The following is a 12,533-nucleotide window of genomic DNA, read 5'->3' as shown; positions in this document are numbered from 1 at the left end:
CTTTTTTTTTTCTAAAAATTCAGTTTTCTAGTGATTGCTTCTTGTGTCAAAAACAACAAAAATAACAATAAACTAAAATGTACAGAACACTTGCTATATGCCCAGGAGTATGCCAAGTTTGCATGATTGCTAAGAACTTGAGCATTAACAAAAAAACAGACAACTTAGTTTCAGATTCTGACCTCTCAGTCCTCTAAGCACGGTAACATCTGCCACCCATAAAGTTGTTGATATAAATGGTTTAAATATTACCTACTTAGGTAATGACAAAACGCATGTATAGGTAATTTAGAAAATAAATAATAAAATGAATAAAGATAAAAAATTATAATTGGCAGCTTAATGAATACAGCTGAAAAACAATATGGCATTTTATATGTAATTAAGTGGAATGTGAAGGACTGTACAAAAGACTTGTTGTCATTTGCACTTTGGGATTCCTGAACCCCGGCTCACATACTGTGAATTGGCTCACTCAGGATCCATTTTCATCTACCTTATCTTTTTTATGCAGATTAGAAAATGAAACTCATATTTTCCTACATACCTTCTAGTCAGGCATGACTTTGCAACACAATTCTGACTGTTGAAAAGTTGGAAGTCTTTTAGGAATTAGCTGCCTATCTACATAGAAAGATAGTGCTTTGAAATAAAGTTTTGCCCCTTCCATCCTATTCCTTAGATATGGTGCTTCAGCAACCAATCATGACCATCGGTAGCGTTAGAGATGGCAGAAAGGATAGAAGGGACTTGTTACTGATGACACCATGGTGCCATGATACTATCCCTGAGCTTTTCATTATGTAAGATAAACAAAGCACTCCTTGTTTAGGTAATTGTTACAGAAGGTTTAATGTTTTGTTACCAAATGCATTTTTCATATCTACGGATAGTGATTTGTCTTCATGTATCAATAATATTTAGAATGATGAGACCTTATATTCAGTTATTTAAATTCTGGGAATTATTCCAAAGAGATGGATTTATAAAAGACCCGTGTGCCCTAAAATAAATGAATCTGGTTAAAAACATTACGTGCAAAAAGTATTTATTTCGATATTATTTATGACACTGAAAAGTAGAAAAAAATTTGATGGTAAGTAGGGATGAAAAGTAAATTAAATAAGTTATACTTGTTTTATGGGCCATTGTCTAGCAATAAAATGACTCTTAAAATGAGTAACGCTAAAAAAAATTCAATCTAAAGAGAGCATTAAAAAATTAATATTTAAAATTACATACAATATGATTAAAATTCCACATTAAAGCAAGTAATCCTAAGGTTTGTGTCAAGCTGATATATGTTACGGAATATTTTGGTGCTATTTCATTATACGTTTTTTTCCCTTAATATGACTACAGTAGGGGTTAAATAGAAACTTGTAAACTTTAAAAACGTTTATTATGCCAAGTTTTGAAAACATACAATAAAGAGAATGCCATATGATAAATTCCAGTTGTTTCACATATATTCTATACTTTCTTCTTTTTTCACTCTAGATTATTTTGAACCAGCTACCAACATCATACCACATTCCTGCAACAATTTTAGTCTGTATCTTAGAAACAGGAGAATGCTTTTAAAAAAATAAACACTAAATAAACACTATATCATCATCAGGCCTAGAAGATTCTAAATACTTTCATAATATCATAATCAAATATTCTATTTTTTCACATTTCTATGGTTTCATAAATTGTTTTCTGCTTATTGTATCAATAAGAAAGCAAATGCATTCCATCTCTTGCAAATGGTTGATGTGTCACATTGCCTCATATTACTTCTTTGCAATTTATTTCTTGAAGAAACTGTGACATCTTTCCAGTAGAGTATCTTAAAGTATGGATTTAACAAATTGCAACTTGTTGGTACCATTTATTACATTTCTCCATCAGACATGTATGCCGTTTATCAACAAGAATATGATGTATATGGTGTTTTGCTCTTTCATGTTTATGTGGTATTAACAGTCATAATAATCAATGCCAAAATCCACCTTTTATAGAGCTTACAAAAAGTGGTATTTTACTTTAAATATTTCTAGTTTTATTAACTGGAATACTTGCACAAAGAACAACTTTATCTCTTCAACTACAGTCATGCATTGAGTAACAATGAGGATCCATTCTGAGAAATGCATCAATAGATGATTTTGTCTTTGTTCAAACATCATAAAGTATATACTTACATAAACCTAGATGGCACAGACTACCACATGCGTAGGCTCTATGGTATAATAGGCTATACGATATAGGTTACAAACCTGCCCAGCACGTTACTCTACTGAACACTAGACAATTATAACACAATGATAAGTATTTTTGTATCTAAACATACCTAAACATAGAATAGTTACAGTAAAAACACAGTATTATAGACTTATAAGACCCCTGTTGTATATGTGGTCCATTGTTGACCAAAATATCATTATTCATTGCATGATTGTATTTGGTTATCTCAAGCTTTCTCAACCCTGGTGCTATTGACGATTTTGGACTAGATAATTCTTTGTCATGAGGAATTGTTCTGTGCATTGTAGGATATTCAGTCATGTGTCTGGACTCTTCCTTCTAGATGGCAATAATGCATTTCCCTAGATTTGACAACCAAAAAGTCTCTAAGACATTGCCAATGACCCCTGGGGGCAAAGATAAAAAAGTCCAGTTGAGAACCACTGGGTTATCTTAAGATGTATATATGAAAAGCAGGATATATTTGATTCTTTTCCTTTATTTATCAGTTTCCCAAATGACCAATTAGTTCTCAAGCTTTCCTTAGAGGAGACATAATAACTCATAATTTTAAATGTGATTTATGTCTTTGTATTCACTGTAGCTACTAGTTCTATTTATGCTCATATTTTCTTATTTTTAATCTGTGAAAGCCTTTTCTATTTGGTTTCTAAATTTCTTTGATACATCTAGTGGCCTTGTTTCCTGCTATACTAAGTTCTTTCAAGCTAATTTTATGTATTTTTCTGTAAAATTTGTGTATTTTCTGCACAGGCCTGGAGCCCACTATTTCTCCAAGGAGTCTTGTCTTTTTTTACTAGGAAATATAATTTAGAAAATACAATCTGGATGTTTGAGGTGCTCATTAGTCTCAAGGCCCTTTCAGTGGACAAAAGTGGGAATACATATGTATATATATGAGACATATATATATATATATATCACACATACACACACACACACACAAACACACGCAGAGTCATATTTCCAATTCCATTTCAGTATGCATAGCTTTTTTTTCTTATTCTTTAACCTTATACCTGTATCTCCTTTCTCCACTGCTGCAAACTTTAATACCCAATGATACTAACATAGTCACTCATTTGCTTTATACTTGTGGTGGGCAGACAGTAAAGCTGCCCTTACATTTCTTACCTCCTACTAATTAAACCCTAGTGTAATCTCATACGCTTGAGTGTGGGCTGGACACAGTGACTCAATTCTTTTTTTTTTTTTTAATCCTGCCACAATATTTTTAATTACATACAAAGGTCTGACATGTCACCCAGGGACCCATTTCACCCACTGCTCTGTTTGGCCGCCAGTCTTTTGTCTCTCTCTTCAACAATGGTGAGGCGGATACCCTTTCCTCAGGGAAGGGAAATCCATGGTTTGCTGCCCTTGCCAATAACAAAAATGTTGGAAAGTCGAGTGACAAAGCTGTTGCCGTTGGCATCTTTCATGTGAACCACGTCAAAAGATCCAAGGTGCCTCTCTCTGTTGGTGATCACACCAATTCTTCCCACGTTGGCACCTCCAGTCACCATACACAGGTTACCAGTGTCGAACTTGATGAAATCAGTAATCTTGCCAGTCTCCAAATCAATCTGAATATCATTCACCTTGATGAGGGGATCAGGGTAGCGGATGGTGCGGGCATCGTGAGTCACCAGATGAGGAATTCCTTTTGTGCCCACAAAGATCTTTCTCACTTTGCATAACTTGTACTTGGCCTCCTCTGGTGTAATACGATGTACAGCAAAGCAACCCTTGGTGTCATAGAGCAGACGGAAATTCTCTCCCATCTTGTCAATGCTGATGACATCCATGAATCCAGCAGGGTAGGTTATATCAGTTCAGACCTTGCCATCAATCTTAATGAACCGCTGCATGCAAATCTCCTTTACTTCATCTCCTGTCAGGGCATACTAAGTCTGTTCCTTAGGAAAATGATGATGAGGAGACACTCTCAACTTGTGGGGACCGGTGGATGGATGAGGAGCAAACACACCGGTCAGTTTATCCAGCATCCAATCCTTTGGAGCTGCTACCTGCTTCAGATGCTTCTTGGGACCATGAGCCATGGCTGCGTTAGGCAAGGAAAGAGACAGTGACTCAATTCTAATGAATAGAATTTGACAAAAGTGATTGAATGTCACTTCCTAGGTTACATTACCAAAAGAGCATAACTTCTGTCTTGCTGGCTTTATGTAGTTCTTTGCTGGTTTGCTTTGAGGTAATCCATGTGTTCTGTTATAAACTGCCCTATGGTGAGTTCCACATGGCAAGAAACTGAGGAAGACCTCCCAGCAACAGCTAGAGAGGATCTGAGGTCCTCAGATGAACAGCCCACAAACAATTGAATCCTGCCAACACGATGTGAGTGAGCTAGGAAGCAGATCCTTTCACAGCTGACTCTTGGGTTGATTCTAATAACAGAAACACCAGCCAACACCTTCATCCCAGTCTTTGGAGAAAAGTCAAGTGCAGACATTCAGTTAAGCTGCACCCAGATTCCCACCTTCAGAAACTGTCCCCAGGTGCGGAATGGGGCTACAGTATAAGCACAGCTTTCTATGTTTACTGATCGTATTTCTTCTATGGTTACCCAATCATTCCTTTCCTTTGTAATTCTGGAAGGCATCTGGGCAAGCATGATTAATCCTAGTTTTTCTTTTCTTTTTTTTTTTTTCTTGAAGCTCCCTTGTAAAATCTTACATGCTTTTATTTGAAACCCACACAACTTTATTATGTAATGTCCATACTAGGTACTGTGGAAAATGGAAATTCATAAATTAGTAATAACCCCAAACAAAATACAGTCAGCCCTCTGTATATATCTGTGATTTTTTACATCATGGATTCAACTAACTGTGGACCAAAATTATTCAAAAATAAATTGCAGCTCTATTGAACACGTACAGACTTTTTTCTTGTCATTGTTTCCTAAGCAATACAGTATAACAACTAGCATCTATTTACATAGCACTTACATTGTGTTAAGTATTATAAGTAATCTAGAGATGATTAAAAGTATTTGAGAATATTTGTGTGGGCTGTATGCAAATACTATGCTGTTTTGTATAAGGGACTTGAACATCCATGGATTTTAGTATTGGTGAGTAGTTCTGGAACCAATCCCTCATAGATACTGAGGGACAACTGTATATAATGCATGCCAAACTATGGAACCTTCTATTGACACAACATTAATGTTTCTTAGCCATTAATTTCCTTAACCAAGAACATGAGTCTTGGAATTAACTTTGGCCTCAAGTGTTTGTAATCACAGCATAGGCAGTAAGCCAAAGAAAATAAATAGATAAATCCACCGACGGGACAGACGAAAATAATGTATTTATGTGTTCAGTCACGTGACAAATATTTATTGTGTCTACTATATATTGGGTACTTAGAATAGTACTATTAGAATATACTAATAGTAAGTATTGGGTACTATTCTAAGTACCCAATATATATGAGTAAATAAAGAAGACTTAAAAATGCCTTTGTGAAACTTATAATCTAGCAGAAATATATAAGCAATAAACATGAAGAATAAGTGAACATCAGGAGGCAGGGATCCTAGGACCACCTTGAAAGTCTGTTAGACACAGTAAGTAAGTGCCATTATATAGTGGAAGCTGGAAAATGCTATGGAGATAAATAAAGTTGGTCAGAGGAGAAGGAGTACACAGATGGGGCTTGGTTTAAATTGAAACAAGATAGATAGTGAAGATCTTTTTAAGAAAGTGACTTTGTGCAAAGTCATATGTATGACTCAGGAGAAAACAACTCAGGCTGGAAGAACAGCAAGTCCAAATATTTGAGTGTGCCTGCTATGGTCTAGTAACGGCAAGGGAGTCGTGTTGCTGGGATAGAATGAAGAAAAGTAGAAAGTGAAAAAGACATTGAGGGGACACTGGCTTTTGAAGGGCCAAATAGGCATAAGAGGATTTTGCCTTTTTCTCTGCAAATAATGGAGAATCACTGGAAATTTTTGAGCACGGAATTATTAGTAAATTAGGACAACCCACATCTTATTTCAGTCTCTGTGATTCAAAATAAATCAAGAGCATATGCTCAGGGATGGAACACCATGTAATAATTTTATAACCTGACCCTAAATTTGTACATATCTTTGATATACAAACATATTATTTTTCTCAGTTTAATGTCTGTATAAACTCTTCAAAAATTGAAATGGACGAAAGTATACCAACTAATCAGATCATGTCACAGAGTATTTTTAGAAGTCATCAGGAATACTATGTGTAACACTGCTATTGTTCCTACCTCACAGAATCACTTTGGAGAATTCCACAAGTCCTCATTATCTGTGCTAAAACAAATATATCAAAAATCTAGTTAGGGTCTACGCTAAGAACCCCTGACACAAAAATAACACAGTTGTGTGCTGTTTACATCTTCTTAATGCACAAAGGCTTCCCTAATGAAAGTTTGCATTTGTTTCCTTCAAAAATTATCCTATGCCATTAAACTAAAGTTCAAAGACTAGTCATCTAATTAATATGATTTTGTTCTCTCTTTAGTCCTATCTCTCTTTCGGGAACTATTATTATTCAAACAGTAGGTAGAGCGGTATATTTTTTCTTGTTTCTTAAGCTTTCATTTTTCTTGTTTCTTAAGCTTTCATTTATTATTATTTCCCATTATTTTAAAAAATGTTCTGTGTTCATCTTAGTTTGGGCTTGCATAACAAAATATCATAGACTGGGTGGCTTAAATAACAAAAACTAATTTTTGTGCAGTTCTAGAGGCTGGAAGTTCAAGATCAGGGTGCCAGCATGGTCAATTTCCAGCAGGGTTCAGTTTCCGATGAAGGCTCTCTCCTTGACTTGCTGACAGCCATCAGAGTAAGACCCCACTCATATGAGCTCATTTTACCTTAATTACCTCCTAAAAACCATATCTCTAAACAGAGTCACATTGGGAGTTAGAGCTTCAACTCCCAAATTCAAATTCATATGAATGTTTTGAAGACACAATTCAGTCTTGCATGCATGTATATATACATGCATATACACAGATATACTTGTACCATATTCATACATATGCATACATAGTATGTGCATACATAAATATGCATACTATGTGTGCGTGTAAAATATAGACAAATATATATCTATACAATATACATACATATATACTTCCTATTTCATTTCTTATTAATAGCTTCTTTAGTTCTCTTAAGAATTTAAAATTTAAATTTGTTTTTCTTTGATTCTAAAATTCTCTCCTATTACATCTTCTTCGTAGTAAATCACCTATTGGAATTTGTCAGTTTCATTGCTTATTTTTCAAACCACTGGGTTCCTTAAACAAATAGTAAATTCTCTTTGTCTATTCATACTGTCCCACTCATATTAGACAAACCTGCACCTTGAGTGAATGTTTATCTTCAGATTGAATTCAGGGACTAGGAAGTTGTCACTTAACAGGCAGTAGGAAGAAGTTTTCTTTTCACTGTGAGCTGAAAGTAAATGAGTTTCAGAGGAGAGTCCCTTCCTGAAATGTGCAAGAAAGCTCCTAGTTCCGTCTTTGACAAGAGAAATAGAAGTTGGTTTTTCTCGGTTGCATGATAGAGAAATAATTTCACTTTTGAGTAGAGCTCCCAGAGGGCAGCCAGGGTAGCAAGATCAGCAATATTTTTCCAGATATGAGTTTAAGATGTGAGTAGAAGCAATTCACTCCCTAATGTTGGAGAAACATCCTAGACCCAACAGGTACATTTATCTAGTTCATACATGCAAGGATGCCTGGGAACCAAGAATTGACATGTGTGGCACCCCTTTAGAAAAAATTTCCCTCTTTTTCACCTCCCTATCATTTCCATCAGTGTTTGCTATTTATATTAGTTGAGTCATTTCAATAGAATATATCAGAGTAAAGATAAAGTCCTCCTATGCCTGTTGAGCCATGTAAGATCCAGGACTCCAACACCCTTTGACTTTATCTTTTCTGTTACGGAAATCAGGTTTCATCTCAGTTTTTAAAACTTTGTTTCATGCATCTTGTGTTATTGCTATGTTCTCTTAAGAAAAGAAAATTTAACAAGGTAATAAATGTTCACTTAGTAAAATTTTCCATCTTGTTGTTTATGCAATTTTGTATTAGGCATAATTGAAAGTCAAGAGAATTCTTGACTTTCATGAGTTTACTATGTAGTTAGAATTTCATAAATACCTAATGTAGATGACGGGTTGATGGGTGCAACAAACCACCATGGCACGTGTATACCTATGTAACAAACCTGCACATTCTGCACATGTATCCCAGAACTAAAAAAAAAAAATAAGTTCAGGCATGATTAATTAAACAGAGATAACTACAGTAAGCCTGGGATAACCTCCTTGCCGACTCTGATATAAATTCCAATGGAAATACAAAATAATGGAGCTCAGAATGAACTCAGGGTTCACTAAGAGATACATTGGAAATGTCTTGAAATGGTTTTAAAGGAAATCATGGGTGTGAGTGGGTGGAAATTTTACCTGGCCCATGCCAAAAATAAGCAAATGTGAGAATAAATGAAGTTGCAAGAATCACTAGAGGATTCTCAAGTAAGGAAAGTTCAGAGATAGCTTAGGTGATAGGCTTTAAAAATATATCAGATTGGATTTAGCATCTATACATTTTTTTCCATTTAGTAAACAATTTGCAGTTGACACAATACATCTCAAGATTATTTCATATGTGCTAAACAATCTAGTGTCAATAATAATTATCAGGTTTCTACAATATGATTAGTTGTGTCATGGGAAAATAAGTGTGTCAAAGAATAGTATTCTCTAATTTCATCACTTGTCAGCATTGAAATGGCCAAAGATTCCAAATAAATCCACACCTTTTCCTTTGATCCAGACTCAGATAAAATTGGAATGGATCTTGAAAAGGAAGGATTTTCATAGCAATGTAATATCGAATTTGTGTAGGAAATATTCTGAAACATAGAAGTGATGCAAAGGATATAGAGTATAAGCTAAGAGTCTCAGTAGATGTCTGACAGAAACTAGTTTTGTCTAATATATATATATATATATATATATATATATATATATATACACTGCTGATGACTTCCTCCAGTAAACCATGACTAGGAGAGAAAAAAAAAAAAAAAAAAAAAAAAACAATTGAAAAGAATGATTGCTTTCTCGTGATTCTTTTTGCTACTGATTTAGAAACTCTTTTGTGTTCTTAGCATTTGTAGTCCCAATAAAATAAGAAAATAATATTAAAATAGGTAAACTATAGAAATGCAATTTCCAAAGCAGGTTCTCAAGGTGGTTCCCTTTGGTATCTGAACTATTCATCTGATAATCTCACCTAGCTTTACAATGTGTATACATATCTACATATGTATATGTGGCATATATGCATATACATGCATATATACAGATATATTTGTTCCATATTCATGTATATACATACATAGTATGCATAAATATGCATGCTATATATATGTACAATATAGACAAAAACATGTATCTATACACATATACATACATATATATGTCCCAGATCATTTCTTTTTAATAGCTTCTTTCTTTCTCTTAATAATTTAAATTTTAGATTTGTTTTTCTTTGATCCTAAAATTCTTTCCTGTTACATCTTCTTCACAGTAAATCACCTATTGGAATTTGTAAGTTTGATTGCTTATTTTTCAAACCACTTTCAAAAGATGTGGGCTGCATATCATACATGTGAAATGACTTACAAAGGGACTTTAAATAAGAACACACATTCTTTAAATCACATGATTTCAAAAGTCAGATTACTTGAGTTTCACCCCCAAATGACAATTTAATAAATTATTTTGCAATGTTTATTTTACATGTAAACAAATAAACAACAGTGTAATTGTTCATCCACTCATATGTCTAAAGTAAAAAAATATATATATATTAAAATGTTTCTTAGAAGATCAAGGTACTGCTGTATGATTTTTTTAATGGATGACTTTTTATCATGTTTTCCAAATTCTATGCTTACCAATTTAGCAATATTTTTTCTTAGTGACCCTTTAGTGAATTAAAGCATAAGCAGGCTACATATAAATGAAATTTGATACAAATACTTTTCTAAGTAAAATTGAAATTTAAAATTTTTTCAAATATTGAATTTTAAAAAATATATTATGTATAGATTTCAGACAATATTTTTGAACCTGCTTTTTAAGTAATGCAAAACCATTTAGGTGGTTTAAAGGGAAATTTTTATTTTATACATTTAATATAATTTATTACAGCATGAGAAAATATATTTGATATTAGTTACTGACCTACTTCCTTCAAAGTTCTGTGTCCTGTGGTGAAAATAATAGAAATATGATAATTTAGTGTGTAATGTACCAGTTGACTTTACAAATATTACTGTAGCATTTAATAAGCAAGAATCCACTTTCCTTGCATTTATATTGTATCAGGTATTCTCTAAATAAATATTCAATACTTCTCACTTTCAAAATCTATTTTAATATATTAATTAATTAAAAAATTCGTAGACACAAAATGGTCTTTGATTGATGAATTAGTCCTTCAGGGAAGAAGTAGATGAGGCAGTTTCTGATTTTATCATTTTTGTTCACTCATCTACCTCTAGCACCCACAGCCATGATTGACATAGAGGACGCACTCAAAAGATATATGTCAAATGAATGATGATTGAATGAATAGCTACTATAAGCTTGTGCATTTGTTATTTAATTATTAGGGAAGGAGATGCGATAGCTAATGAACTCACATTTTAGAAGGCTTCTGAAGTATGTTTTATAAACAGACTTAAAGAAAAATAAAATATTACAGTATTTTACTGGACCTCTTTATTTTAAAGACCCATTTATGCAGTTATCATATTAACTTCTTTATATATCATTTTTTTCTTTGACACAGTATCTTCAGTTTTTCTGTAAGAAAGAAGCCCTTTTTATTAAACAGGGGATGCCTGTTTCTGGTGGTTCTGTCTGAAGTGGTATGATTTGGCTAAGATTCCATTAATAAACACCATAGTAAGAGATACCTTTTGACAATAGTAATTTCCTGTGTTTATTTTTATGGAGGGCCAGAACTATCTGATTTTTTAAATTGAGAATGAATTTGTAGCCATTTTAATGTTGGGCGATTATCAATCTTTCTAACAGTAGCATATGTTCATGAACAAACTCTAAGCATGAAACAAAACCTCTTACAAGCAAATGTTTCAGTACTTACCATGAGTTATATATTTATTTCAGAAAAAAATTACGGATGGACTGAACAATCTACAAGTAGCCACAGAATAATATTTGTTGCAAAATGCCCAAAAGTGTAATAACATCAGGCTTGTTCATTTGTAGGCTCCTTATGAGCCTACAAAATAAGGTTGTGGATTTTTATTAGTTACTGTTTATTAGTTACTGTCACTAATTTTGCAGTCATTATTTGAAAGTCCACAAGACTTACAGGGGAAAATTAAGGAAATATCATTCTATCCCATAGTAAAGCAGGTTGAATAAATGGAGTCATCAAACAAAAGAAAAGGTGCAAAACATATTTTATTTTAAAGAAAAAGAGATGTGACATGAACTATGAAAAGAAAATAATTGTATATCCTCCCACTACATCTTGATTCTATACTACAAATTAAGGAAAATATTATCCAATGACATATATCTATTACATAGGATTTTGGTCACCATCTAGTAACCAAAATTAAATCCATCATGTTTGGATTTGGTAAGTTAGCTAGCGTGTAATCAATGACATTCATTTGTGTTTTATTTATTTATGCATGTGACAAATATCTAAGGAATATCTATTATATACCAACACTGTGCTAAGGTCTGTAATACAAAACCTGCTTCTGCTCTCAAGGAATTAAGCCCAGTCGAGTACAGACAAATAAACAGGCATTCATAGTACAAAATATAGAGACGAGAGAAAGGTGCTAGGAAACATTTTTAGGAAGTAACCTGTAAAACGAATTCAAGAGGAGACTCCTGGAAAAAATAGTACTTCTAAGGAAGCTACATGTTGAAAGGAAATTCAACAGGCAAATGGATGGGAGCAATAGAATATTCCAGGCAAAATGAACAGTATGTGCAAAAGTTTCCATAGAGAGTCCAGAGAACATGATGTTTTAGAAGAACTAAATAGACTTTTAAATAATGGAATTGATCCATGGAATTTAATAAGGCTAGATGAATAAGTTTCAAGTTCAGTAAGAAATCTTGATAGTTACAAAACTGACAAAGAATAAAATTGAGGAATTAATATGTTCTTGCACCTTGAAGAGTAGAAAG

At 33.4% G+C, this 12,533-nt stretch overlaps 1 protein-coding gene and 1 pseudogene across 3 annotated transcripts in view; one reads left to right on the top strand and one right to left on the bottom strand.

The window, feature by feature from the left end:
• LRRTM4 (leucine rich repeat transmembrane neuronal 4) overlaps positions 1 to 12,533 on the top strand; it is a 790,142-nt gene that overhangs the window by 105,806 nt on the left and 671,803 nt on the right. The gene's annotated exons all lie outside the window — the stretch shown is intronic.
• Positions 3,523 to 4,316, bottom strand: LOC104668954 (annotated as a pseudogene).

The sequence above is a fragment of the Rhinopithecus roxellana genome, chromosome 17, assembly GCF_007565055.1.
Source record: "Rhinopithecus roxellana isolate Shanxi Qingling chromosome 17, ASM756505v1, whole genome shotgun sequence".
Lineage (NCBI taxonomy): Eukaryota > Metazoa > Chordata > Mammalia > Primates > Cercopithecidae > Rhinopithecus > Rhinopithecus roxellana.
The sequence above is the reverse complement of the archived record's forward strand: the minus strand, read 5'-3'. Positions and strand labels throughout refer to the sequence as shown.